The sequence below is a fragment of the Poecile atricapillus genome, chromosome 27 (genome assembly GCF_030490865.1).
Source record: "Poecile atricapillus isolate bPoeAtr1 chromosome 27, bPoeAtr1.hap1, whole genome shotgun sequence".
Lineage (NCBI taxonomy): Eukaryota > Metazoa > Chordata > Aves > Passeriformes > Paridae > Poecile > Poecile atricapillus.
Window position 1 is genome coordinate 49721 of NC_081275.1, and position 26200 is coordinate 75920.

The window sequence follows — 26200 nt, forward strand, 5'->3', positions numbered from 1 at the left end:
TAGGGAGCAAGAATGGATGCTTTGTAAGGAATTACTGGTTATTATTACAGACCTCTGAAAAACAGACATGAAATTAGCAGTTTTGTGTCATTTCATTACTACTTCGGCAGTCTGCTTTCTCTTCCTTTAAAGCTAAGATGGTTGCTAGGGCCTTGTAGCGAATAACCTTTTTTTGTTCAGTGCAAGGTGGAGTGTAATTACTTTATAATTTTGGTTTGTGGGGCCATTTTAGACATTTTCAGAGAAAAATAATTCAGCTTTTGTTAACCCGCTTCATAATTGGCTGCCAGTCGCTGGCATGTCACAGCAAAGACAGAGGAGCTCTGTGTCTGTGCTCATCATTTGCACTCGGTACTTGCCTGAGAATCTGGCACCACCCGTGAGATGATCGTGGACTCGACATTGTTGTATGCTGGCACTGGCTGACTTTGAAGAGTGAAGCTCCCTGTCAGCGTCTGGTTTAGTGGCAGGATCTGTGTGGAGGAGAGGTCATGGACAGCAGCTGCTGGAGCCGAGAAAGCGCACTTTGGATTAAGGCGGACGTGCTGCAAAATGACCGAACTCTTTCACTTTGAGGCAAAGACTTACTTCTGGGAGTCAATAAACTTACTCTCCTACACGGTTGTAGTAAAGTTTTCCCCCATCAGATTGCTTTTTTAGGACATGGCAGCTCTTTAGTTAGTTTTTATGGTCGGAGGACCGGAACACCTCTGTTACGAAGAGAGACTGAGAGAGCTGGAAGTACTCGGCCTGGAGCAGAGAAAACTGCGAGAGCCCTTAGAGCCCTGGTACGGGTTGCCCAGAGAAGCTGTGGCTGCCCCGTCCCTGGAAGTATTCCAGGCCAGACTGGATGGGGCTTGGAGTAGCCAAGTCTGCACGGTCTCGTGGAAGGTGAAATGAGATGGGCTTTAAGGTCCTTCCAATTCAAATCATTCCACGATTGTATATAACTGCGTTACAGCTGTGCACGGAGGGGCACGGAGAGAGCGGTAGGGCAGGTTCTTAGATCAAAGTGGGTGTCTCATACCCAGGTTGCTCCATCTGAGCGTTTATCCAGTGTGGCTCAGGGTGGCAGAAAGTCTGTGGTCAGTCATCCAAGGCGTGATTTTCTCCCCTGCAAGATAGGTCCTCCCTGCTTGGTCAGTTATCTCAGGCTTCGCCTCTAGCCCATGAGGAATTTACTTGCGGGCTGAGAGGCAGCAGACATGTGATCTGCTGCAGACGTCTCTTGTGGGCCACAGATCCCACCTGTGATGTAGGTATCGTGTGAAGCACGGGTGGACCTGCAGTATCACTGGTGAGTCCCTGAAGGGCTTTTCAAGCCACAGCCCCACTGGCACGTGGTCCCTACTGCAGCCTTAATGCAGCTCACACCTACAGGGAGAAACCTCTCCTCCGTTCCTGAATGCCCTGTGGGCCTACACTGACACAGCTGCTATGCCAGCACCTCAGTGGTTGATGAAGTGCTGCAATCCAGGGCTGCAGACGTCACGGTTTGGGGTTTTTTCCCCTTACTGCTTTCCCACATGTACAAATTCTCAACCGGTGCAAATGCTGACAAACGCCTGGGGAGCCAGCCTTGCTGGGAGCTGCTCAGAATGGCAGACGCTATGTATTTATGGCTTGAAAAGTGTTTAAAATCACAGGAAACATATTTTTGCTTAAGGCGTGTCTCTAACTTGGGATCCATCGCTTGCGCATGTTGCCATAGCAACGCTGCAATGGCATGGGAGTTGTTTCTGTGGCTGATTTCCGAGCAGATTGTGTCAGGAGCTGTTACCAAGCAACCCACTCCTATGCTCCCATGACTAGGAAACGCAGACAGTGCTTTTTAATATTGCCCAGGTTTTTGATCATATGTTCATTTTGTCAACTTTGGTCTTTTTGATGTGAAGCAATCGCTGTGGAGTATTACAGAAAGATCCCTGTTTTGTGGGGACCTCCCCCTCCACGGTTTCTCTCACAGGAATGTTCGGTGTGGGAACATTCACAGGAAGGCAAAAACAACATTCCACTTATTTACAAAAAAAATAAAAAAAGGTGCACTCAACAGATGCTGCTGAAGAACAATTAAAGGCAGACCTTCGGCCTCAGTGGAAAGAGCTGCATCCTTTACTTCCCAGGTGTGCACCCGATCCGGTATCATGTTCCAGGATAAGCCTCCCAAAATGCAGGTGTTGAAATGCTCTTTGGAAGCTTCTCCTAGTTTCTGCTCTGATTCTCATTCCTTCTGTTTATCTCCCCAGTAGTTAGAAGGGTTTTGATAACAGTCTGCTTGTGGAGAAGGATGGGTGATGATCCAGTCATTCCCTGGACCCCTCTGGGGATGGGAACTCCACCACCTTCCTGGGCAGTTCCTTCTGACAACCCTTTTCTCCAAATAAATTACTCGTGATGTCTAGCCTGAGCCTCCCCTGGAGCAATACAACCCGTATCTGTGTGTTGCAGAGGTGGGTTTTCTCCAACCCTGTGATCCAGCTGACACTGGAAGGTGTTGATGTCCCCTCCTGCGAACGGTCTCCTCTTTTCCGTTTCTAGGAATGCGGCTGTTTGTCTTGAACAGCTCTGCAGCTTCTTTGGAGCAGGAACCTGACATTCTGTACCCAAATGGCCTAAAAGCCACCTCAGAGTTACACAGACATTTTAGAAATGAACCCATCGAACACTTAACACCTGGTGTTACTTTCAAAACTGAAAGTTATTTTAATTTGAAAAGTGCTCCAAAGCTTGACAGAGTTTCCCACATATTTTTACTGCCTTCCAACTGGAAAAATTTGGAAAATAGTAGGAAAGTATGCGCATATGTCCGGAGGGAAAGCTCGCTCTGCAAAAGCCTGGAAATGTGTTTGGAAGCAATCTCTTTTCCAAGTACAGTTGAAATTAAATAAAATTAAATTAATTGAAATCTTACTTTTCTAAAAAAGTGGCAATCAAATTAAATCTTATTTTCTTAATAATAATACTTTTGTCAAAATTTTCTGATGCATTCAAATTCTCCTGTATGGGATGGAGCATTTGCTTTTCTCATTCCTCTAAATAACAAACCAAGAGACTCTGGGAAATAACATTAAGCATTAAATGAAATTGATGTTAGAATTGCAAAGCCAAGGATTTAAGCTTAGGAAATGAAGGAATTGAGGCTCCTGTTTGATTTCATTCATCATTTAGGCCTTAGCTGTCCTTGCTACATGCCTCCTTTTGTTTTCTATCACCTGTTGGGTTGTTATTGACATAGGGCCAAGTATGCACCGAACGCATGCATGTTACTGCTGTAGGAATTCCATGGCCTGACTGCACAGGACTAACTCGGTGAGTAAAGCAGAGGTAACACTGTACTGGACTCACGTCTCCAGCTGTTTTCTGTTCATTATTCCTGTAACCTGCAGGCATACTTCCAGTGGAGCTGTGGCACATGTGGTTCAACGGCCGGTTTAGAAACCTTTGGCTTTTTCACAGTTCTGAATAGATCTGTGGCAAACGCTCAGCCAAATGACATCTGGAAAGCCAGTGGGAAGCAATCAAAAAGGGGAAAAACCTTTCCTGCATGTGAACAAAAGTGTTGGCTGAAAGGTAAATATCTCCTAGATGGGCAGCTCCTGCCCTCAGCAAGTGTCCCGACAGCTCAGCATTCTGATCCAGAATCCAAGTTTTTAGTTGTGTTGCTGCTGCTGAGGCCAATGTATCACTCACGGTATCATAGAGTCAGAACGGTTTGAGTTGGAAGGACCTTAAAGATCATCTGCCCTGCGGCGGGCAGAGAGACCTTCCACTAGACTAGGCGCTCCGAGCCCTGTCTGACCTGGCCTTGGACGCTTCTGGGGCTGGGGCAGCCACAGCTTCTCTGGGCACTCCGTGTCAGGCCTCGCCACCCTTAGAGGGAACAATTTCTTCCCGGTATCCCATCTCACCCTGCCCTCTGTCAGTTTAAAACCTTTTCCCCTTGTCTTGGCACTCCAGACCCTTGTAAATAGTCTCTCTCCATCTATCTCATAGGCTCCTTTCAGATAGCGGAAGGTCACAATTAGGTTACCCTTGGTCTCTTCTCCAGGCGGAACGATCCCAATTCTTTTGGCTTTTCCACGCAGCAGAGCTGCTCCATCCTTCTGATCATCTCAGTGCCTCCTCTGGACTCACTCCAACAGGTCCCTGTCCTTCCTACGCTCGGATCCCAGGGATGGATGAGGCTCTGCAGGCGTCAGTGGCAAGTGAACTCTCAAAGCTTCCTCAGAAGGTTTCATTTTTGTTGTCTAAATGGAGGAAAAACCAAAAGGAATGCTGCTAAAATTATCTCTTGTTTTATAACCGAGTGGGAATGGCTGAGGGAACCCTGACAGGCAGCGGGATCTCCCACCGGGGTTGAGTATATGCCCTCTCTCTCCTATTGGGGTCCCTGTGGTGGATTAAACAAACTACAGGAAATGTCAGCAGTAACTGAATAAACAATCTGTTTGAATAGTGTTGGCTGAATAAATGACTGGTTTGATGGCAGCCACTGGAGAAGGGTTCTGTCAATAACAGTGTCACTCAGGTATGTCAATATGGAGATTTGGGATTGCACTATCAGCATTTGTCAGGCTATGGATTTTTCCTGTATTAAAAGGGAATATAAAAGAGGCAGTGTGAATACAGGACAGTTAGAGCACGGTTGGCATAGCTGGGGGCACGTGGCGAGGAGCAGGTCATGTGGCGTTGCCCTTACCGGGTGCCGCGCCTTGGTGCACGTAATCTCTGTCCCAGGAAAATCACCTCTGGGCTTTTATGGTCACTTGTAAAGGTGTGTCTGAGAACTTTGTAGAGATGACCCTAATTCTTGAAACTTGGCTGTAAGGAAAGAAATGAACGTTTATTTTCTTAAACCATTGTTAAGCCTGAGCGTCTGCAGGATGGCTGTTTCCAGGGAGGTTGAAGGTAAAGGATGATAATTGGAAGGTCTGCGTTAGTAATGCTTTTGGAAGGCGACATTAAAATTTTGAAGTGTAACTTTTTGCTGTGCAGAAAATGTACCTAAATCCTGAACTTCTCGAGTCAGTTCTTTTATGTGTTAGCTTGGGCCCGGGTGTTGTACGCTGCTCTGTGGCTTACCAGACATTCTGGGACCCGGTCATTAGGATACTTGTGCCCTTTCCCCAACGTGTGGGATGATCTGCCTTATGCTCAAAAGTGTAATAACTGGAAAAATATTTAAAACTCCAGCAAAAACTTGCTTTGAAATCTGTTTTCTTAGGAGTGATATTGATACAGATATAAGCAGTTGACATCAATCCTGAGAGTATTTTCTTGTAGGTGGAACTGTTATTCCTCCTTGAAACTGTAACTATGCACAGTCAGTGATTTGCTATGCTAAAAAGTTGCTGAAAGAAAAATGGGAAGTATTATGGCTTTGTATTCCCCTCAGTACAGGTGGTTAAAAAGGACTAAAGGGCAGCAGATGATAAGCAATTCTGGAAAGCACTTGCGCAGGAAGTAACGAGGGAGGCAGGAGAGTACGGATTTAGACGAAAACGTTCCTGGAAGGTTTCCCTACTGTAATTTTTTGTTGAAGTGCTCGCTGCACTGCCTCCTGTGATGCCGCTGTCCTGTGAAGGCAAAACCCAGCGACTGCACTAACAGCCGATGTGGATGACAAGTCTGCATTCACTCTGATCCCAACTTAATTCCAGAAACTTGGCATCTTGTTCGTCAGTTCTGCTATAAATACATGTAAAACCCAAAGCACAGCTCTCTTTGGGTTTCATTAACATTTCTGAGGCAGGATTCTTTCTATTGCGGTTTATTCCTTGTACGAGTCGTTTTCTTGACTCACAACTGAAGATTACCCTATTGCTTAATTTATTTGGTGATTAATTTGGCACTGTGGGCAGATGTGATGTAAAGCTCTTAACCATTCCAGGGTGAGATGGAGGCAAGCGATCTGCACCCAGGAGGTTTAATGAGGCATCCATCCCAAGGGAGTGGAGATAATTTAATTAAAGGGAACATTTTGTACTGGACTAAAAAGATTATTTTGTTGACTAAGACATAAATATTAGTTTTCTTAAAGGGAAATACCCAGTGAAAACCCAGTATTCTGTTTACCATATAATTTTATTGTGAAAAAATAATGTTTTTCATTTTTATGAGAACCCCTATTTTCTGTCAGTTACATTTCATTCATATGGACAATTAGGTAATGCCAAGATGCTAATTGGATTGGTGGTTTCAGTGGGTACCTTACACTATTTAGGGAATTTAAGTAAGTGCTCATATTAGCTTTAACAGGTAATGCAGCATTTCCTGGGTGTTCCTTGTGCTTCTGGTCTTCAACTGTATGTGATGATCAGTAAAACATTTCAGTTTCCAGGTATTATTCCCAGAAGTCTCATTTGTTACCAAGAACCAATGGAAGTCAGTGGAGGTGCTGCCACACACCTAGAGGTAGGTACCTGGAGGTGGTCACAGGCACCAGGGCCATTGTGTTCCATCGCATCATGACGTGTCAGCACCCAAACATCCCTCTGGCAGCCCTGGCCGAGCAGTATCTGCAGGAACAGGTTCAACCCTTTGCTGACTAGGCCCTGCACAGGTGCTGACAGAGCCTGAAGCTGACAGAGGTCCGTTCCTGGCCCGTGGAGCTGCCCTGGAAGGTGTTTCCTTACTCCCTCCCTTGTGGGCGACCCTCCCTGCAGCTCACAGAATCATACAATGGTTTGGGTTGGACAGGACCTTGAAGACCACCCAGTTTGAAGATATACCCCCTTGTCCTGTCACTCTGGGCCCTTGTAAATAGTCTCTTTCCATCCTTCTTGTAGGCTGCGTTCAGGTAGTGGAAGGGACAATTAGATCACCCGAGGTTTCTTCTCCAGGCTGAACAATTCCAATTCTCTCAGCCTTGCCTCAGAGCAGAGCTGCTCCACCTCTCTCATCATCTTGGTGCCTCCTCTGGATTCCCTTCAACAAGTCCATGTCCTTCCTGCGCAGGGATCCCAGGGCTCGATGCAGCTCTGCAGGTGGGGGTCTCACCTGAGCGGGGCGGAGGGGCCCTGGACCTGCTGCCCACAGGGGTGGGGAGGCAACCCAGTATACGATCGGCTTTCCGAGCTGCGAGCGCACGTGGCTGGAGCACGTCCCGCTTCTCAGCCACAGCCCCGACCCCCACCCGCCGCCGCCAGTGCGCGGCCCCCCGCCCACGGCACCCCGCCCGCCTCCCGCCAAAGCTTCCGTTGCTCGCCGGGCGCGAGCGCTGCTCCTTCGCTCCCAGCCGGGGCCGAGTACAGGCGGCAAAGTGTCAGCGAGGCGCATCCCCCGCCGCCTTCCGCAGCCGCGCCAGGTATGGCCGGAGAGGAAGGGGTGGGGAGGAAAAGGAAAGAAAGGAAAGGCAATGCCCGCAGCACGGACCCGAGAGCAATCGCCCGCAGCGGAGGCTGCGCTCTAGAGGACCGTGGCGCGCCGGTTTTGTATAGCCGTGCCCTCGTCATGAATCCGCGCTTGGCCGCGCCCCTCCGTGCGTTCATGGGGGGTGGTGGGTAGGGAGCCCCGGGAGCGCGCGCGCCCGTGCGCCGTTTCCCTTCCCCGCCCTCTGCGGGCTCCCGGGAGACGGCGGCGAGCTCGGAGCGACCGAGCGAAGGAACCGGGGCAGGGAAGAGGAAAGGGCAGGGGAGGAGCGGCGGCTCCCCGGGGAGGCCGCGGCGGGCCCGGACGAACGGGCGGAGGGGGCGCTGTGGCCGGCGGGCAGTGAAGGAGCCGCCGAGGAGGGGCGAGACCGGCCGCCCCCGTCCCCTCCCCTTCGGGCGCGCGCTCGCCGCGGCGGCGGCGCTTCCCGGCGATGCGGCGAGAGGAAGGCGCAGCCGCGCTCTGAAAGGGGCCGCCGGGAGCCTCCCGCGCCAGGTAAGGACCAGCAGAGCGCTGGGCGCGAGGGTGCTGGTGGAGCCCCGCGGCCGCAGAGGGGAGGGTGGGACACGACAGGGACACACCGCGAGGGGGCAACGCCCGGCGGTGGGGGGGGGGCGGGGAGAGAGATCGTGACCCCCGCCACGTCCCTCCCGGGGGCGGGGGACGGGGCCGAGGGGACCGCAACAGCAGGGCTGAGGTGAGGGGCTCCTCCCCGCGACTCCCAGGCAGGGGGAACCGGCGCCGTCGCTAATTGAACCCTGCCTCGCTAATTCGACTGGGATGCGGCAGCGGCGAGCGCTGGGAAAGGCGGGGTCGACGCGAGCAGCGAGTTATCGCTGTTTATTCCGCCCTGGGAATGCCGATCCGACCTCTCGGGCCCGGGGGAGGCTGCAGGGAGGCCGTTTTTCTCACGCCGCGTTTAGCGGGAGGTGCCGCAGGTACCGCACACGTGATGCGAGCGCACACCGCCCTCGCCCCCGCTGCAGCGGAGACCGGGAGGGTTAAGCCCCCTCCCTCTGCGCCCGCGGAGGGGTGAGTAAGGCATGTGGAGTCTAATGACACACTGTATTTCTCTGTTACAGGCGTGGGTTGGTCGGTGGGGGCTAAAATGCAAAAAAGCTATGCGAGATGATGAGGCAGACGGCGCTCAGATGGGTATTTTGGAAGAAAAAGGCAGATTCTCATCCCCGTTTTTGTTGGGAAGTTCCGGAGCTAGTGTCGGTAAGCTGGTTTAGACAATGATGAACCAGCGTGGGTTTTAGGCTTTTATAAAGGTGAAAATAGTGCAAGGAAAATTAAATATCTGGAGAATTGAAATAAATTATGGAGGCCAATTAATACTGCAGGGGAGTGCAACATAGCTTCAGTATAGGAGCGAAGGCAAATCGGTGTTGGATTGGGAGAAGAAGAAATATGGCAGACGTGCTTTGGAGAGCAATAACATGGCTGGGAGACCCTTCCAGCTCAGGCTGGAGCGTGGAAAGATTCCTGGAAAATGCTAAAGGTTGGGTGTTGTCTATTTTCCTTATTCAGTCCTTTGAACTTAATTTCCAAACCTGCACCTGGAAACATCCATTCCTAAGGCATGTATTAAAAAGGAAAAGGGAACTGGTGCAATAAGTGCCTTTTGGGGAGAGTGTTTTGAAGGGGATTTGCTGGCTACAGTCACGTGAAGCTTTTTACTTTCTGTGGTGAGAGACACTTTAGATTATGGGCAGTTGGTGTGGAGGAATGTTTACGTAGGAAATGCGTGATAGTCCTGTGGTTGAATGCAGAAAGTACAATATATTGCCACTTGCCATAATCAAAATCTCATTTTTTTGGCTCTGCAAACAAACTATTGGTGGAAAGAGAGAGGTAATGCTTAGGCAAAGACTACCTTGGCCAGTTTGAGGTCTGTGGCTTTTATGACTCTCGGGCTTCTAAGAAAATAAACAAACCACTTAGAATTGTGCTTCTTTTTTGTAGTGACTCATCCTAAGGGCATCCTACACAGTCAAAGACCGTGTACTCCCACTTTACCCCAGTTTTGTTGGAGTGGCAGGTTCGTATCCTGTTTGGATCTCTGCTGTGGCCATGGAATATTGTAGCATCTTGGCCTGCAACGTAGACTTGTAATTACTGTGTGAATACTGGTTGCATGTTCACGGCAACAGGATGGCTAATATAATTGTATAGAATAAACTCCTTATCAGTATTCATTGCCTTGTAGCGATTCCTCACTTGTTCTCATCTTTCTGTCTTTTCCATTGGTTTTCCCAGGATCCTGTGTGAGCTTCCGGGTTGGATACGCTAGATAAATTTCAGGTTGCGTGCCCTAGATGTACATTCAGTTAAACCTTTAGAAATACCAGTGCTATATACGTTGATGTTGAGAAATCCATGAGCATATCTGTTATGTGCAGGGCATTTTTACAAGATGAATTAATACATTGCAGACAAGCATTCCTAACTTCTGCTTGCAAATTCTCACTTATTAATATTAATGACCATAAATGCAAATGGTTTAAGGCCCAAATATGTATCACACACAGCATTATGCACTCTGTCCTCTGAGTTTTGTGAGTGTGGAATAATGTATATTTCCAGAAGAACGCTTTGCTGCCAGACCTTCTTGTGACACATTTAAGTTATTTATACTAAGTATTCATTAGTTTATAGTCTGGTATTTTGTTTAATTTCAGGATGCTTGTTAAAATTCAAAGTAGCATTTCTTACTTTTTTGTTAGACTGCAAAAAAAAACAATAAGAAGGAAGCCAGAAAACTAAAGCAACCCCTTAGTACGTTAAAAACAAAAAAGTTGACTTGTGACCCTCCCAAATGTGTGCATGGTTTTTCTCATTAGAAAAAGAGTAGGATTATGTCCTTCCTTATGTTTTATCAAGGTGTGCCTTTTCTGGAGGTGGTTAAACGTGAGAGCCTGGTAACACCTGTAATCCATGTTTCGCACTATTAAAAAAACCCTTCTGCTTTGAAATTCTTTCAAAAGCAAACGCCTTATTTCTTGTCTCTTTGATGTATAAGCATTGATTCTTTCAGCTTTTGAGAGTGAATTTTCTTCAGAGAACAATAGTTATTTCCTTTGACATCCAGACAGGCAAATGGCTTTGAGTGTTGTTTCTTGATGAGGTTAGGCAGATTTTAAATAGCGCCGAGCTGGTAACCTCTCACCCCTGTTCTCCCACCTGCAGTTTTGTGGACCCTCTGTCATGTGCTTCGTTCAACTTTTGATCGGCTGCTATTTGAATGACAGCTATTTATTTTGTGGAGTTCATTTCTTGCTGGATCAACAAACTCAACTTGACCTGTGGAACGTGAAAGTGACAGGGGGAGGATGCAGGAGTAGGAAATAGACCAGCTGGGTTTATTCTTTGTGGCAGCCGTGACCTCTCTGCGTGGTTGATGCCAGTTGGGAACTTGTGTCTGGAGTATTGCACAAAGCCGTAAGATGGCACCTTTTGGTGTACAGGAAGTGAATGGTTTATGTTTAATAGTCCAGAAATACTCACAGTCTTGCGGCCTTTGTTATGTCATTATATTGGTTATAACCCTCGCAGTCAGCCTGATCGGTAGTCTCAGGTTGTTTTGCGCTTTGTTTCCAATGTGATAAAATATGTGCCCACCTCTAGGAGTTCTTTCAGCATCCTTAGGACATGGGAAGCCCTGTGGTGACGTAGGACACGGTGACATTGCCGGTAAGGGCTTTGGGAGGTTACCGTGGTCATCGGCGATGACAGAACCCAGCCCGCTGGTTGTTTTTGAATCTTGTAGTTCAAGTCTTCAACTGAAACGTGGCCCTGCGTGAGCTACTGCGAAGAAAATTAGCTCCAGCCCAGCCCAGAATGGCACCTTCATTTTAACTTGAAGGTGGAGAACATGCCTGTTGCACTCACTGGAGATAAATTAGTGTTTGGAGTTCACTGCACCTACCTGCAAATACTTTATCCAGTGAACTGAGTCATTTGTCTCTGGTTTATTTGCCAGCTGGATTTTATGAGCTTGGAAAAACCAAATTCTAATTATGTTATTTAGAATGGTTCCAGTCCCATTACTGTGTGGGTCAAAAATGCAGTTGTTTGTTTTACATTAATTTAAAAAGTAATTACTTTAAATAAAAACCTTACATTACTTAGAGGAAATAGCACTTGTTTTGTGGACTTGCATTAGAAAGGGCATTTAGAGCCCAGCCTTGGAATTATCCCTTGCGAAGCTGTCCCATCTCAGGGTACCTCGAGTTTCTGCTTCCGCAGCCCGTCATGGAAGGATTTAGTTTAGCAAGGATGCTGAACACATTGGAGAGGAATTTAGCGTGGAATTACCTGGATTCTGATGAGAGAGCAGAAGCTACTTTGCTAGGTTGTGAATAAAAATGCTCTGTGTTCTGGGTGCTGTGGTAATGGGACTGTGGTGTTTCAGTTCCTCAGGAGGAGAAATCTTTGAATAACCTGTTGAGTTTCCTGAGCAGCCTGGCTTTCTTCCTGCGTAGCATTTATTCCCTGTCTTTCCAGAATTCAGCAAATAACAGAATTTATACTGTGGCATGAGAAACTCTATCTTGAAAAACACTCTGTAAGAGAACATCAATTAGTAACGATAAAACATTAAAAGTACCATGTGCTTATTTGACTCAACTTTGGGTTTGTGCCATGTTGTGTCATTATTTGATTTGAAGGAATCATTACTTATTCATGGCTTTTATAAAATGTATGCAATAGTTGGGTGTCTATGTATTCTGCATAAAGAAAACTTGGGTCCAAGTTTTGCTTCCTCAGTAATTTTTATAAGATTTTGGTGACGTTTTTTCCTGCTCTGAGTAGAGGGTTTGTTTACTAAAAATGTTGCTTTTTTTGAACTTAAAATTTGAGTAGCTTTCTTTTCCCTTTCCTCTCCCATCTGTCTGTCCTGTTGCATTGTAAAGAAGAGGATTATTTAGCTCTACTGAAGAAGTAACCTGAGGTAGGAATCCTTTAAGAGCCAATTTGGCAGAGGCACATGCAGATACTTGAGGAACACACAGGATCCCGGTGAGTTCATGTTACTATTCCTATACGGGCAGGTCTCCGCACGCCGCCAGAGCCCTGGTGCTGCTGAGGAGCGATGCTGTATGAGCTAGGGAATGGAAGGCAGGGAAGTAATCTGGGAGAGTGGTGTTGTCTCTTGAGCTGGCATCACTAATGAAGAGAGTGATGAATCATGCATGTTGACATTTCAGCTCTTACCAGCATTTGTTATTTATTTGTCATTTATGAAAAGAACATATTTGTGACCGGAGGAGCATCTTCCTGGGCAGACTGGGAGCTCTGCAGAGTGAGGGCAGGTTTGCTGTTAATTTTGCTGTTTGGCTGCGGAGGGGTTTGTTGTAAGACAGATGTAATTTCAGAATCTTGGGGCAACTTGTTGCTCATTAGTTGCTCACTTGTGCTTAATGAGAAAGAATGGAGCGGTACGTCCGGAGTGGAGGTCCTGGGGTAGATGAACGATCCTTTCTTGCACCACAAGTGGTTCCATTCATGGTGCCTCGTTTCACAGAAGTTACTGAAAAGTCATCTGATGAGCATTTGTGACGTTACTGTGCCGATCAAAGCGGAGCAAGCTCAAAGCTGTGTTTGTTCCTCACTGTGCTGCAAGTGTATGCAAATATCAAAAGGGTGTCTGCCATTATCCCGGCCTTCCCAGAGCTTGGAAGAGTGGAGACAAGCCTTCTGCTGCTCTGTCCTGGAGTTCTTAATTTGTAAATTTGTGATAATTTCTTTTAGAGTAGGTTGCAAGTGAGACTGCAGAGGTCTGCTTGTGTTTTGAAATGATTTGTCTTTACATCCAGATTTCCATATGTTCTGGTTCTCTGCCATTGGAATTAGCTGACTTGGTTTTCAGAGATCAGGTTTGCCGATTTCCCTTCGCAGATTTCCAGTGTGTAAAAGTTGAAGCTCATATCACACCAGTAATGAAATTCAGCTGACTAGTTGAACTACATCATTTACCGTCATCTGCAGGGAATATTTTTAAGATTAAAATACAGAATAGCTTGACAGTTGAGGAAAAAATGCCAAATAACAATGAATAGGGTAAATGCGTCGCTCTTGTCTGAGTTCCTCACTTTATTGGTGGATATTCAATTATTTTTGCTTACATCAGCTGTAATCGATAATTATGGTTGAATTGTAGTGATCTCATGATTTGCAGCAATCTCTTTGATGGAAGGAGGAAGTATTTTGGATAGGTGAATCGTTACTTGCAAATCACACTGAATATTTGTTCTTAATTAAGAAGTGTGAGAAAATAGATGATTGATTGGTATTTTATGATGGGGACCTTCTTGTTTACTTATTTTCTTTTTAAATATGTTGGGTATTTCTTTGATTTTCCCCTTTCATGCCTGTACGATTTCCATGGCAGGTACAATAATATTTGACAGATAGCTGCTATTTTTCTGTATTCGGATTATTTAATGCATTTATAAAGCAATCAGTAGGAAACACCTCTGCTGCAATTTATGTTTTTTATATGCCTTAATAAGTAAGCCTTGTACATGGGTGTGAATGGTTTCCTCCTTTTTTTTGTGTTCTCTTCAGGTGTCTTTCTTAAAAATTGGTGTTTCCTTCCTTGTTTGGATGAGAACCTCGATGAACACATACGAAACAGAGAAACCATCAGTGCATATGAAAAATACCAAAATTAAAGAAGTGTAAAAAATCTTTCAGAATGGGATGTAGCGTTAGTGGTTCAGAAAGCAGTTGTGCATTGCCTTTAATAGGCTGAAAAGCATTAACTGATATTCTTGAAAGTGTCTTAAATGTCTTTAATGTGGAAACAATAATGGTCTCTTCTGTTCCTGCCAGACACCTTGTTAGTAATCCGGACTTCCCCGGAGGTGAATTTTCTTTCCTTGAATTGTGGAGTGCGAAGCTCATTGAGTTGGATCCTGTCAGTGTTTCAACATTGGCTTAAATATTGGTAATAATATAAATACTCTGTTGATGGGCTTTGATGCCATGCTTAGCATTTCCAGTGGTCTGCCTCTGGCTGAGGTTATGAAATACTACTTCCAATGAAGTCAAGGAGAAAATAGAAAGAAAACTGGGAGAAGACACTGGAAAGAAAAAAATGTTAATTGATTCCTGGTCCTGTATCTAGAGGTATGTTGGAGGATTTAGATTCTCTCTGCATTTGTTAGATGGAATATTGCTTATTGGCTTTATTATTTTAGAGAAGCGGCACAAAGGAAAATAAAGGTCTTTATTGCTCTTTGAGGAAGTTTTGCCTGCCCTGTCCCATCATCCAGCTGGTGATTCCTGCTTAAAGCTGCTGGTTTCTCAGCTGTGCTGAACCAGGTGTCTGGGTGTAAGGTAAAAAGAATTATCACATTTTGCTGCCTTCTGGTGTTCTTGCCCTGAAATTGCTTACTGGTAGAGTTGATCAAGAGGAGTTAGCAGTCCTGCTTGCCCCACCAGTCTGGTACAGGAGATTGGGGTGCAGCCTATTTCCATCAGTAAAAGTGAGCTTCTGCTATTTTAATTTCTTGGGTTGGGTCTCCTAAAGTTGGCATTTTGAATGAAGAAATATAAGAAAGTGAAGGAACAATGTGTAACCAGAGTGTGCTGAACAGTGAAATGTGAGTATTCCTGTGGTCGGTCCTTTTATTTACCTCTTTAATAAGAGACGATTTTCCCTTTTGCCCTATCTTCCATTGTTTAGCATAGGATTATTCTCTGTCTAGAAATTATTTTATATCGTAGGGTGCCCTTAATGTTCCAGATAGCGGCGTGAAGAGGCCTAGTAACAAGGAGATAAAGGTACAAAGTGATTTTGTAGAAATCAGTTACATGATTTTAATGCTGAGAAGTATCAGTGGGAAAGCCTGAATGTTCTGTAGTTCACCAGGACTGGGGTATGGGAGCATTTATTCATTTATTTATTTATTTAGGGTGCTTGAAATTTGAAATTGGTCAAAAAGTGTTGTCTTTTTGGACCTAAGACCCTTGTGCTCCTGTTTCTCCAGGCTCCTTCAGAGCAGACACATTCCTGGTTTCCTGTCTCAGCTCTGCTCAGTGTCTGACTGAGCAGAAGATGATCTGGGGGCAGAAGGGGGGTCGGTGACTGAGTAGATAACTGGAATGGTTTTAGCCAGGCTGTCCCTGCAAGTGCTCTAGAGGAAAGTCTTCGGCTAAAGGCAGTTTAGCAAGCAAACAGATAAACAACTTTCTATCCTTCAGAGATGTTATGGCATAGAATATGGAAGGGTTTAGAGAGAGGGAAAACCGAAGTCAAATAGTGAGGATAGGTTTTTAGAAATAAGTGATGCTTGGAGAAGAAAGACAAAAGGGTGGGTGGGGGTGTGTGTGTGACTTTAATGAGAGTTGTTAAACTGAGCCTGTGGAGAGGTGGATAGTGTGATTTGAATGGTCAAAGTAAATGCTTGTGCCCGTAGATTTTGCTGATTTATCCCAGCTTGCAGGCCCTGGTGTTCTTCATGTGACTTTGTATTTGAGGATATTTGCAAAATGATCTAGGTTATGGCAGGTATTCTGCGTGTGTGTAGCTGTGTGCTGCTTGATCTGTTGCTTTCTGTGTAAGTTGGGCTCTAATGCTGATTATCTTTCCCAGCAGCTTTTGCATTTCTACATAATCTTTGTTTAGTAGATAATTTATATTTTATGGAGGGACAAATCCCCCATTTTCTTACTTAATGGATTTTTCTCTTCTTACTCAAATGATTTTCCTGATTGATTTTCAGTCTAAGATTTGATTAGAGGACCCCAGCTCAGTTTCCTGCTGCTTCACACAGTTGTTAGTATGAGATAACTCAGCTTCACAGTTAGAACATCTGTGTTTGATTGAAATCCTTCGGAGCAGCTTTTCACTGGCACCAGCCTTTGGTTAATACCTGCATGTGGGCCGTGACATCCCTTGTTTCCGTGTCTTCAGGAGTGGGGATTTAGTGTAACAGGCACCGGGAAAGAAAAGACTGCTGTTCTTTGAAGGCTGAAACTGTAGTGGAGCTACATGTGCCCACCCGCTTTCTCTTCGGTCCGGTAATATCACCTCTGTCTTGATTCAGAGAAAATGAAGAAGCTGTAATGCTGACAGCAGGCAGTGCTGCTCCACCTCCTCAGCAGAGGTGGAAAGGACCATCTGGCACTATGTGGGTAGCAGTTATCCCAAAAAGTAATAACAGTGGGAGTTCTTGCCAGTTACAAGTTGTGATCACAGGCCAAATGGTGTCATTCTAAATCAGTGTACGTTTTCAGAGATAAAGAGATGCAAGTATTTATTTTTGCCAACTTGAGAAGTATTTTCAGTCATGGGGGGCTCTGCTGGGGTTTTAGTTGCTGGCATTTCAGAGAATGTGTGAGGGGAGTAAGTCAGAGGAGTATTGCTGTGATGCCTGCTAGACCAGCTTCTAGGCAGTAAAAAAGTTGGCTTTTTGTATTATGTAAGCCTCAACTTGATTCTTCCATGAGACTGAGGAGTTTTTTTCAGAGGCTATGTAATGGAGTGCTCTGTTAATTCGATTTAGACTTTGCCCCATGAAATGGGGACTGAAGATCTCAGTCCTTATCTTTAGCCCTACTAACTAGTCTTGAGCAAATTGCTGCTCTAAAATGATAAGAAAAAATTTTTAATGAGGTGAAAAACTCTCCCTCTTGCTTTTAGAAGCACTTCAGTATAGTGGCCTGTGGTATTTTTGTCAGAAAAGTTGGGTATGGCATAATCAGAAGTGCTGTACAGTGGCTGCAGAGCTGGTTAACAGGTTGCTTAGTAACCCGGATGGAGGAACTGAGAGTGTACTGGTAGAACCTGTGGATGGCATTAGCTTTCAAGGTGTTGCAGGGATAGGAGCAAAGGATTAGATTCAAATGGATCTTGAAAAATTGGAAGCTTAGAGTGTGAACAAGTTAATTTCTCAGCATTTATTCTGAATAAAAATGGTCAGCACTATAAATACGCAGAAACAGGAGCAGCACAAAGTGCTGTAAAACATCTGAAATGAAAATTGAAAAATATCATTTGCATTTGCACAGAGCTAGGGAAATTTAGGGGGAATTGTGAATTTGTACCCTTTTTCAGACCTAGGTTCTTGTTGCAGACTTGCTCAGACTATGTCAATACTATGCATCAGTGTGGAGAAAATTTCTGCGCAGATGCAGACAGGCTTTCAAAGAGGACTTTGGTCTTTATCACATTTTCTGGGCAGATGTAGCTGCTTTCCTGTCAGTGTACGTTGTCTCGGCACAGAGACTTTGCCAGGATCTTTCCAGCCCCCGCATAGCCGTAGCTGCAGGAATCCTCATAACGTGTCTAAGCTTTGCTTTGGACTCTGATTTTGCCGATTTCTTTGTGTGGTGGTGGTGGTGTTCTGTTTTTTGTTGGTTTTTTTTTTTTTTTTTAACTGCTTCTGCCTCTTGTAAATTGTCCAGAGGCCCAGTTTACCAAATCTGGTCAATAAAGATTCTGTCCAAGCCTACTGGATACACCCCTAGTCCTTGCACTGAATCAGTTTTCCTTGTTCTGTTACTGTAGTTTGGATCTTTGGGAGTAGAAATCAGAGTTGAAATTGGTGGATACATGTGCAGATTTCTTAAGCGAGTTAACAAATGTTATTTTGTAAGTGTGTGCATGTAGTTGTTTAATCTTTTTATCAAATTATTTCTCTTAAGAAATATAGTTTAAGTCAGATATGAAGGCACCATTTTGGAATAATCCCCTCAATTAGTTAACTTTTTGTGACAAGTTTCAGCACTCACGTAAACCAAGTCCATGGTATGGCTCGTAGGTACCTGATGTATTCTCTAATGTTGCCTGGTTACAATTAAAATTTTGCACTAAGAAAGCCATTATGATAAACTTTTGCATTGCTTTTGTCCTCACAGACAGGCAGCTGAAAAAGCGGATCAGGCCATCACCTTTACTGATGACATGTGCACGTGTTTTCATGTAGACAAGGTTTTTGACTCCAGCACAACCGCTAAAAATCAGATGCAAATAAACGTTCTTCATAAATGGAGGCAAATGAAAAACCTTTCCAAGTCTGGATAAAACAATCGTTAAAGGAAGATTCAGTCATGCAACATAAGCTTATTTAGCTGTTCCTCATTATCTGGAAACCGAGCAACCGTACAGACCTTTCAAGTGATGAGTCTGGCTCTTTATCTACCATGTGCTCTGAGCTGGTTTTCCTCAGTTTACGAGTAATGCAATATAAGAATAATCTTGTAGTAGTAACGATTACCTGTTTAGCTGTGAATGCAGTAGAGCTGAATGTGGATGTGTAGATTTATTTACCCTTATCAGATGTCACATTCTGCCACCTGTGCTCTTGTGTCTGATGGACGCAAGTGCTGGCTGCAATGTGCAGTTCTGGAATTTGGGCAGCTTAAACCTTTCCTGTCAACTGTCTATACTATAAATCCCCAGATTTATATCTGCTGGCACCTTGTTCGTAGTCTAGACACTTGTGCTGACTTCTGTGTAGAGCCAGTCCTGCCTGCTTACATTCAAGAAGTGTCTTTCTGTATTGTATTAAGAGCTTACCCATATGCTTCAGGCTTGGAGCGCAGGAAGTCTGCTGGCAGCAGGCCTGCTATTCCATATTCTGAGCTCAGGCTCTTTGTGAATAGTCAGGAAGAAAAAAACAGCCATAAAGCATGCCAAGTTGTTGACTGACTGATATCTAGGTAAGTTTTTCAAGAAAATTTGAATAAACATTATGTGTAAGAAATGATGCGGTGTGGCTGGTTGTGGTGTAAACGGCAGGATGTGACTGAAAATAAGATTGAGCAGTGTATAGGGGGAAGTGCTCAGCTTACTCTGGGGCTCTCACAGTGAGAGTGTTTTCTGCATGCTGCTGTTTATCTCTTCAAGGCTTTCAGGACTTTGCTCTTTGTGATTCCCTTTGTGAACCCCATGCAGCTTGCTTTAAGGTTATCTGGTTTCTCCTGTTAAAAAGAATCTTCACTTGCATCAGGAAGTGAGGAAACCACAGTTGTTTTGGCCAGAAGCATAATTCTGTATATCTCCGTTTTTGCTGCCGGTTGTGGGATGAAGCCAGAAACTCCTGATTGTTAGCTGAGGAGGACAGTATGGAGTGGAGCTTGTGTCTACAACACTGAATTCTTTTGAAGCCTGCTATGTGCTGTAATTCCAAATATACTCATACAATGGCTTCAGTTATAACTCACAGTTTAAACACACCGTCTGAAGTAGTCAGGCTTATGTTAAATATCACTTATATGCGCCATGGAAGAAAAAAGGTATATAAAGAAGCCCTGTCCTTCAAGTACTTACTGAACTGTGTGTTGCCCTGTTGGAAGGTTTGAAGAAGTGACTTAAAGCAGAATATGCACTTCTGCCGAGTCCCAGTTTTCCTGCATGGAACAGGTAGCCAGCTATCAAATAAATGAGAGTCAAGTGAAATGCTCTCATTTAAATCCCCTCTGCTGCATTTCACTCAGAATCTAAGATCTGGTCTGTAGTGCTACCAGACTGTTAACTACACAAAAAAAGACTGTTCTTTTACTGTAAGTGTGGATTCACAGATGAAACATCCTTTGTAAGGTATGTTCTTTCCTTCTGTCTTTCCTCTTGTTTTAACCCAAAGCCCAAGTTGTTTGTGTCTATTAAACCTTAGCACTTCTGATTTTGCTGAATACAAGAAAATGCTTGAAAGATAACTGCAACAATACAATATGTTTGATTGACTTTTTATAAGGATATGTACGTACCTGGGAAAGCTGTCAGTAGGATGTTACTTTTGTTTCAGTCAACTGTGGATAATTATTTCCTCTGGCTATATGAGAACAAACTAATTCAAATCAAGTATTCAACGTAATTGTAATACTTCTGTTAAAAAAAAAAAAAAAAACAAACCAAAAAGCAAGACCTCTCTTTTACCCTCTCTTTCCTTTAAAGATTCATTTCTCCCCCTCCTCAATCCTGTTTAATTTTTCCAGTTTCTTCCCCTGTGTGCATTTCTTGCTCCTGACTAGTGTTTTTAACTTCAAGTATTTCCAGCTTATTTCCACATGTTGTATTTACAAAGAGGAAAACAGACTGGGAAGAGTAGTGTTTGAATTCAGGTTGGGCTTTCTGAAGGAACAGAGAAAATATTTTGACGTTCTTGGTTTCTTCTGTGGAAGCTGATTAAGGAGGTTTGAAGTAGATATTTTATATCCTCAGGGGTTATTTTATCTCCTCAGAGGGTTCTGAGCTAAAGCAGCACAGTGCCAGCTGTTGAGATACTGCCTCAGGTTGGAGCAACAGAAGTTCCCTGTGGGACAGGTCCTATGCATGTCTCCTTTCAGTGGAAAGTTAAATGAGACAAATTAAATGAGACTTGTGAAAGATGAGCTCAGTTTCTAGCAAAAATTAAAATAAATCAAAAGGACAGCAGGGAGAAGAAGGAATCTTTACCAGTCCATTCTGGAGTCATTTCCAGCAGGCCGTGGCTCTTCCAGCTGCATCTCAGTCTCACAGCATTAGCTGTGATGGTGGTGTGTGGACACAGGGTTGTAAATGTGCCGCTTGGGATAAAGCTGCGCTGTAAATGACACTCTTGAATTTTAGCAATTTTTTCCTTTCAGTTGTTAGAATCCCAGGACGGTTTAGGTGGAAAGGGACCTTAAAGTTCATCTCTGCCTGCGGTGGGCAGGGTGGACTTCCACAAGATCATGTTTGGTCCACTAGACTAGACCAGGTTGGGTTGCATATATTTAAGCAGTGTTGTCAGGCATTTTTCTTTGGTTCTTACTGAAATCCCTGGCAAAGCTTACAGCAGCATTGAGAGGATGGGAATAGGCTTGGGATTGGGATGTTCCGAAGGCCTGCTGTGTTAGATGTCTTCTCAGTGTCATGGTGTCTCTGGACCATTAAGTCTTCCCGTGTAGGTATTTTCTGGCATCTATTAAAGGTCAGAAAATTACAGTAAGTCCTCTAGCCTTGAATTATTCTGGAAGGAAAGTATTTTTCTTGGTGCATCCTGACCATACCCCATCATTTCCTAGTCATATGGGCACAGGGAGTGCAGGACCCAAACCAGCTGGATAATAAACAACCAACTGATCTGAGACAGAGGAGGGAGGGAGGGCGAACAGACAGGTTGTATTCAGAGTTATTAAACATAGGATGGTAATTAGAGTGTGAAGACGTGAGACAGATGAGGGCTGGGGACCACCAGATACCGTAAAAACAAGACAGTAACAGCTTCTGCCCCCACACTGATGGGGGAAAGGTGGTAAATAGCTAAGTTTGTAAATTTTATAAACATGATTAAAATACTGAAAAATACGATCCTCCATTAAAAGGTCGGAACTATTTGTGAGCAGAAAAAAAATAATTTATCTCTCTATAATTTTCATATAAAAGCAGGAGTCTGAGTTGTTAAGAGCAGAATTTGTATGTCATCTAGATTTAACATGCATGGTGGGGTTTTTTTAAGGCACATGAGATAAGCAAAAAATATCTTAATTTAAAGCATGGTCAGTTTTCTGATTTTTTTTTTCATAATTCCATTGAGGTCTGGATGCTTTCCCATACTTATTTAGAGGGATGATCATGAAGAAACTGTTGCCAATTTAAAATAGGATAGAGTGGATGCTTGTTTAATACTGTTGAAAATCAGCCAAGACGTATCTAATTCTGGACTGGAGTGTTACGTTGTATGGTTTTATTTGTGGAATTCTTGATTTATCAATGGTCTACGTTCCTCTGTAAGAACAGTGTTGGGAGTAAGGTGTCCTTTTAGTTCTGGCTCACCTATGGAATTTTTACCCATTAGTTGCGAGGAAAACCTGGCTGCGGGTACTCAGTGGGTGCTTGAAAACCACAGAGTTCGGCCGGGCCCAGAGGGGAAGGGGGGCAGGAAAAGGGAAGGGTGGGGACAGTTTGGCGGCTTCTTCAGCTTCAGAGAAGGACACTTTGCTGGGAGCTGTTGCTGCGGAGAGAAGGGAATTCGCCATCACCCAGACGGAGCTGCTGCTTCTTCTTCTCCTTCTTCCCTCTTCGTTGGTGGCCTCGCACCCCCTGTCCTGCCGGGACGTGTGGCAGTGCCAGGCACCTCTGAGGAGCTGCTGATTCACCTCAGCCACCGGCCCGGGATCTCTGCTCATCCCTGCTGTTCCACCTCGGTCGCCATCCCGCGATCTCAGCTCATCCCTGCTGTTCCAGCTGAGTGTTCCTCAGAGCCCTGCAGGAGCACCGGCACTGCCCTCCCGAGGGGGTTTGTGGAGCAAAGCCTCTCCTCCATCCCTTCCTGTCCCAGCCGAGAAAGCTGTCACGGGCTCCCTGGTTCTGTTTTCTTGCTAATGCTGTAGTTATTGTTGTTTGTGTGCCTCGTTATACTAGTGAAGAACTGTTATCCCTATCCTCATATCTGTGCCTGAGAGCCCTTGATTTCAAAATTATAATAATTCGGAGGGAGGGGGTCTACATTTTCATTCCAAGGGAGGCTCCTGCCCTCCCTAGCAGACACCTGTCTTCCGAAACCAAGGCAGTACAGCCATGATGTATGGTAACATATGATTCAAATCTTACTTTTAATTAGAGAATAAATTACAGAATACCAGGTTCATTAGACAAACTCTTTGTCAAGATGGAAACATAAGACTTGTTTTCCAGATTAGTTCCCAGTAAAATTAGGTCAGTATAGTTACATGATGGTAACTTAAAGAATGTTGTCATTTTCCTGATCTTTGATTTGTTAGGTGACAGACATCATTAAAACACACATTTTCCTTAAAAATTAATGTAGGCAAGTTAGAACTGGAATCAAGATTATTTTTAGTCAGTATGTATTTTGTTTCCAACATGTATATATGTGCAAAGAATTTAAGCTGTGATTTGATTTGATTTTAGAATACTATCCAAGCTTACTCAATTTGTCAAATGAATACCAGCTGGTGCATCTGACAGCCAAAACTAGAAAAATAACCTCATTTAAAGATGGAAATCCCTATTCATGAGACCATTTCAGAGCCTTTGCTTTCCAGCAGGACTGGTTGAGCAGCATGTTCTAATCATTGGGGTAGTTTTGGTTTTCAAAGACAGATGGTCATTGTGTTTAATGTCTGTGTATTAATGTTCTGTTGATAAAAGTATGAGTAAGTTGCTAATTTCTCTGGGAAAATATAATTAAACTGTTGAGATCAGGATGCATGTGACCTGTACTATGTTTGGTCCAGAGGCATCAGATCCAATTAGCTTTGCAAAATTGCTCTGCATTTTTACCTGCTTGCTTGGATTGAGGGGAAAAAAGGTTCCTTTGTTTACTCTAGGATGAACAGAAAACTAGTCTTATTTCAGCCTTTTATTCGGATGTTTCTCAGTACTAATGTTCAATATATCATACATTCTGGTATGATTTCAGACTAGGTAGTCAAGTTGCCATGGGTGGCAGCTTTTTTGGTTTCCATCTCGAATCCTTTTTTCTTCATGGATTTTAGCCTGACTTGAAAATATTGCAGCTACAGTGTGTGTTGCTATACCTGAAAGTATTCATTCCTTATATAGGCAGTTTTCTGTATTAGGGTGACAGGAAGGTGCTTAATTCTGTCAGCTGAAAGTGTTGACAATATTGGGATTTTTTTTTTTCATAAACCATGCTTACCTGTTTTAGTAATTGCTGCATAGTCTCTAAATATATTTGTTGTGGTACAACATGTCAGAATTTATACCTTTCCTACAGTTCAATAACAGAATTTACAAATATAATTAGAAGTTTAAAGGTATTTAAAGAATAAAAGCACTTTAATGACATTCAGTTTTTATTGACAACACACTAATATCTGCTGCATTACATAAAGATTTCTAATGTAATCCTGTGAGCAGATAAAAGCTCTGCTGTTTAAAAGCCCAACACAAAGCAGATTTCATTGGATCCGCTCGTGGAATGCTGACGGGCGGTTCCTGAGCAGATGATGGGTTGCAAGTGCTTGTCTGCAGCTCACACAGCACAGGCCATTCCTGCTCTTTGTTTTACGACGTATCATATTAAGAGCTGTATTAAGAAGATAGATGGCAGCAAACTGAAACATTTATAAGGAGTTATTTTTAGTTATTACCTTAATGTTTCCTGTTTTCCAAAAATTGTAACATTGCTGCTTTTCAAAGAAAAAAATATTCACTCACCCCAGGTGTTTGCAGGTACTCACATTTGGACTGTTTAAAAGAATTGTGGAAAATGCCAAATACACATTTTCAGATCTGTTCTTTCTTTTGTCTATTTAGGGTCTAAGGAATAGAGGGGTTTTTTTAGATTCACAGAATGCCAGAACGGTTTGGGGTGAAGTGGACCGTAAAGTTCATGCAGTTCCACACCCTACCATAGACGGGGACACCTTCCACTAGACCGGGTTGCTCTGAGCCCCGTCCATCCTGGCCTTTGACTATTTCGAGGGATGGGGCAGCCACAGCTGGGAAACCTGTGCCAGGGTCTCACCACCCTCACAGGGAGCAATTTCTGTCCAATATCTGATCTAATCCTGCCCTCTTTCAGTTCAAGGCCATTCTTCCCTTGTCCTCTCACTCAATGCCCTTGTGAAAACTCCCCCTCTAGGAACTTAAATCATGTGAAGTAATATCTAAAAAAGTCTTGCTTGATCTGAGCCTGTTTGGGTTTAGGTTCCCTGCTGGTCTTGTGTTCTGTGTGGTTGGACACTGAGAAACTGGAGCCGTTTTGAGTGGTTTCTGCCAAAGGCTAAATGCTCCTGCATTCTGGTGATTTGGGGCACAGGCAGCTTCCACAAGTCAGAAAGGGACTTTGAAGAAGGAACATCCTCTCGAAGAGCAACAGAATGCTCAGCTAGTGGGGCAGAGTCCAGGGCAGGACTGTGTGGGAGCTCGGGTCTCTGACAGAGGCTGTGGGACATTCCTCCTGTCGCAGGGATCCCCGTTAGTGCTGCAGGATGAGCTGCCTTTGGAGATTTACTTGCTTGACTGAACAAAACCTCCCTGATCCCTTGGAAGGGCTCTGCCGATTACTGGCTCTGTAGCTGTTTTTCCAGAGAAATGAAAAATTGAAAGCAGGGAGGTAATTGGCGGGCCTGAGAAATAAAATAGGGTTTTTGATCAATTTATGGAATGTCCTACAGTTTTACATACAAAATTATAAATCTAAAACCATAGGAGAAGTCGCTGTTACGGTTCTGGGAGCACCATGAATCCCAAGTAAAGCTGTCAATTGCTTCTCAGTGTCCTCTTGCAGGAGAACAAAAAACCTGACTGATGCAGTTGAACACTTATTCTACTTCGCTTTAAACTTACAAATACAAGGTGGCCTCAATTTACTTGGATTCTTTTTGTTTGTTTGTTGGATGACAAATGAGGTGTGTCTGTATTTCCTTCTACTTGCTGGTTCTCAAATGAGATTTCTAAAACAATAGATTGGTGAAGGCTGTAATACAGTAACATCAGCACAAATAAAACACAGGCTGGGAATAAAATAGCTGCTCTCATCTTTTTCAGTAAATTGCAAGATACAGTTCTTGCGGCTTTTAGTTGATGAACTTCATGTACATGATGACAAAGTGAAGGGCCAAGTACTGAACTCTTGATTTAGTGCTGGATCCCTCTTGGAAGTTATGTTTATGTAAGGATTGAGTTCTTCAAAAACCACAGTGGGGAGGTTATAGGATTTTAGCAGAACTTGATAGGATGAAGGGAAATACACTTGTTAAACCGTGTACTATATGATGTGTGTCGAAGAGCAGTATATCTGCTTTTCTTCTCTCATTTGAAAAGTGGTGAGAAGGAAAAGGCAAGTGACCAAAGTTACTATGGATTAACAGCAATTTAAAAGCAGGAACATTTGCTTTTTAAATGTAAAAATGAAGAGGGGGA

The 26200-nt window shown here is 44.1% G+C and overlaps 1 protein-coding gene across 1 annotated transcript in view; it reads left to right on the forward strand.

Moving 5' to 3' along the window:
- The first annotated feature begins 7519 nt into the window (after window positions 1–7519).
- The window catches only part of TANC2 (tetratricopeptide repeat, ankyrin repeat and coiled-coil containing 2), a 161556-nt gene continuing 142875 nt past the window's right edge, over window positions 7520–26200 (forward strand). The window contains exons 1-3 of the mRNA XM_058857940.1: window positions 7520–7863; window positions 8451–8589; window positions 9337–9412. The gene's annotated coding sequence lies outside the window, so the exon portion shown is untranslated. The remainder of the gene's footprint in view (window positions 7864–8450; window positions 8590–9336; window positions 9413–26200) is intronic.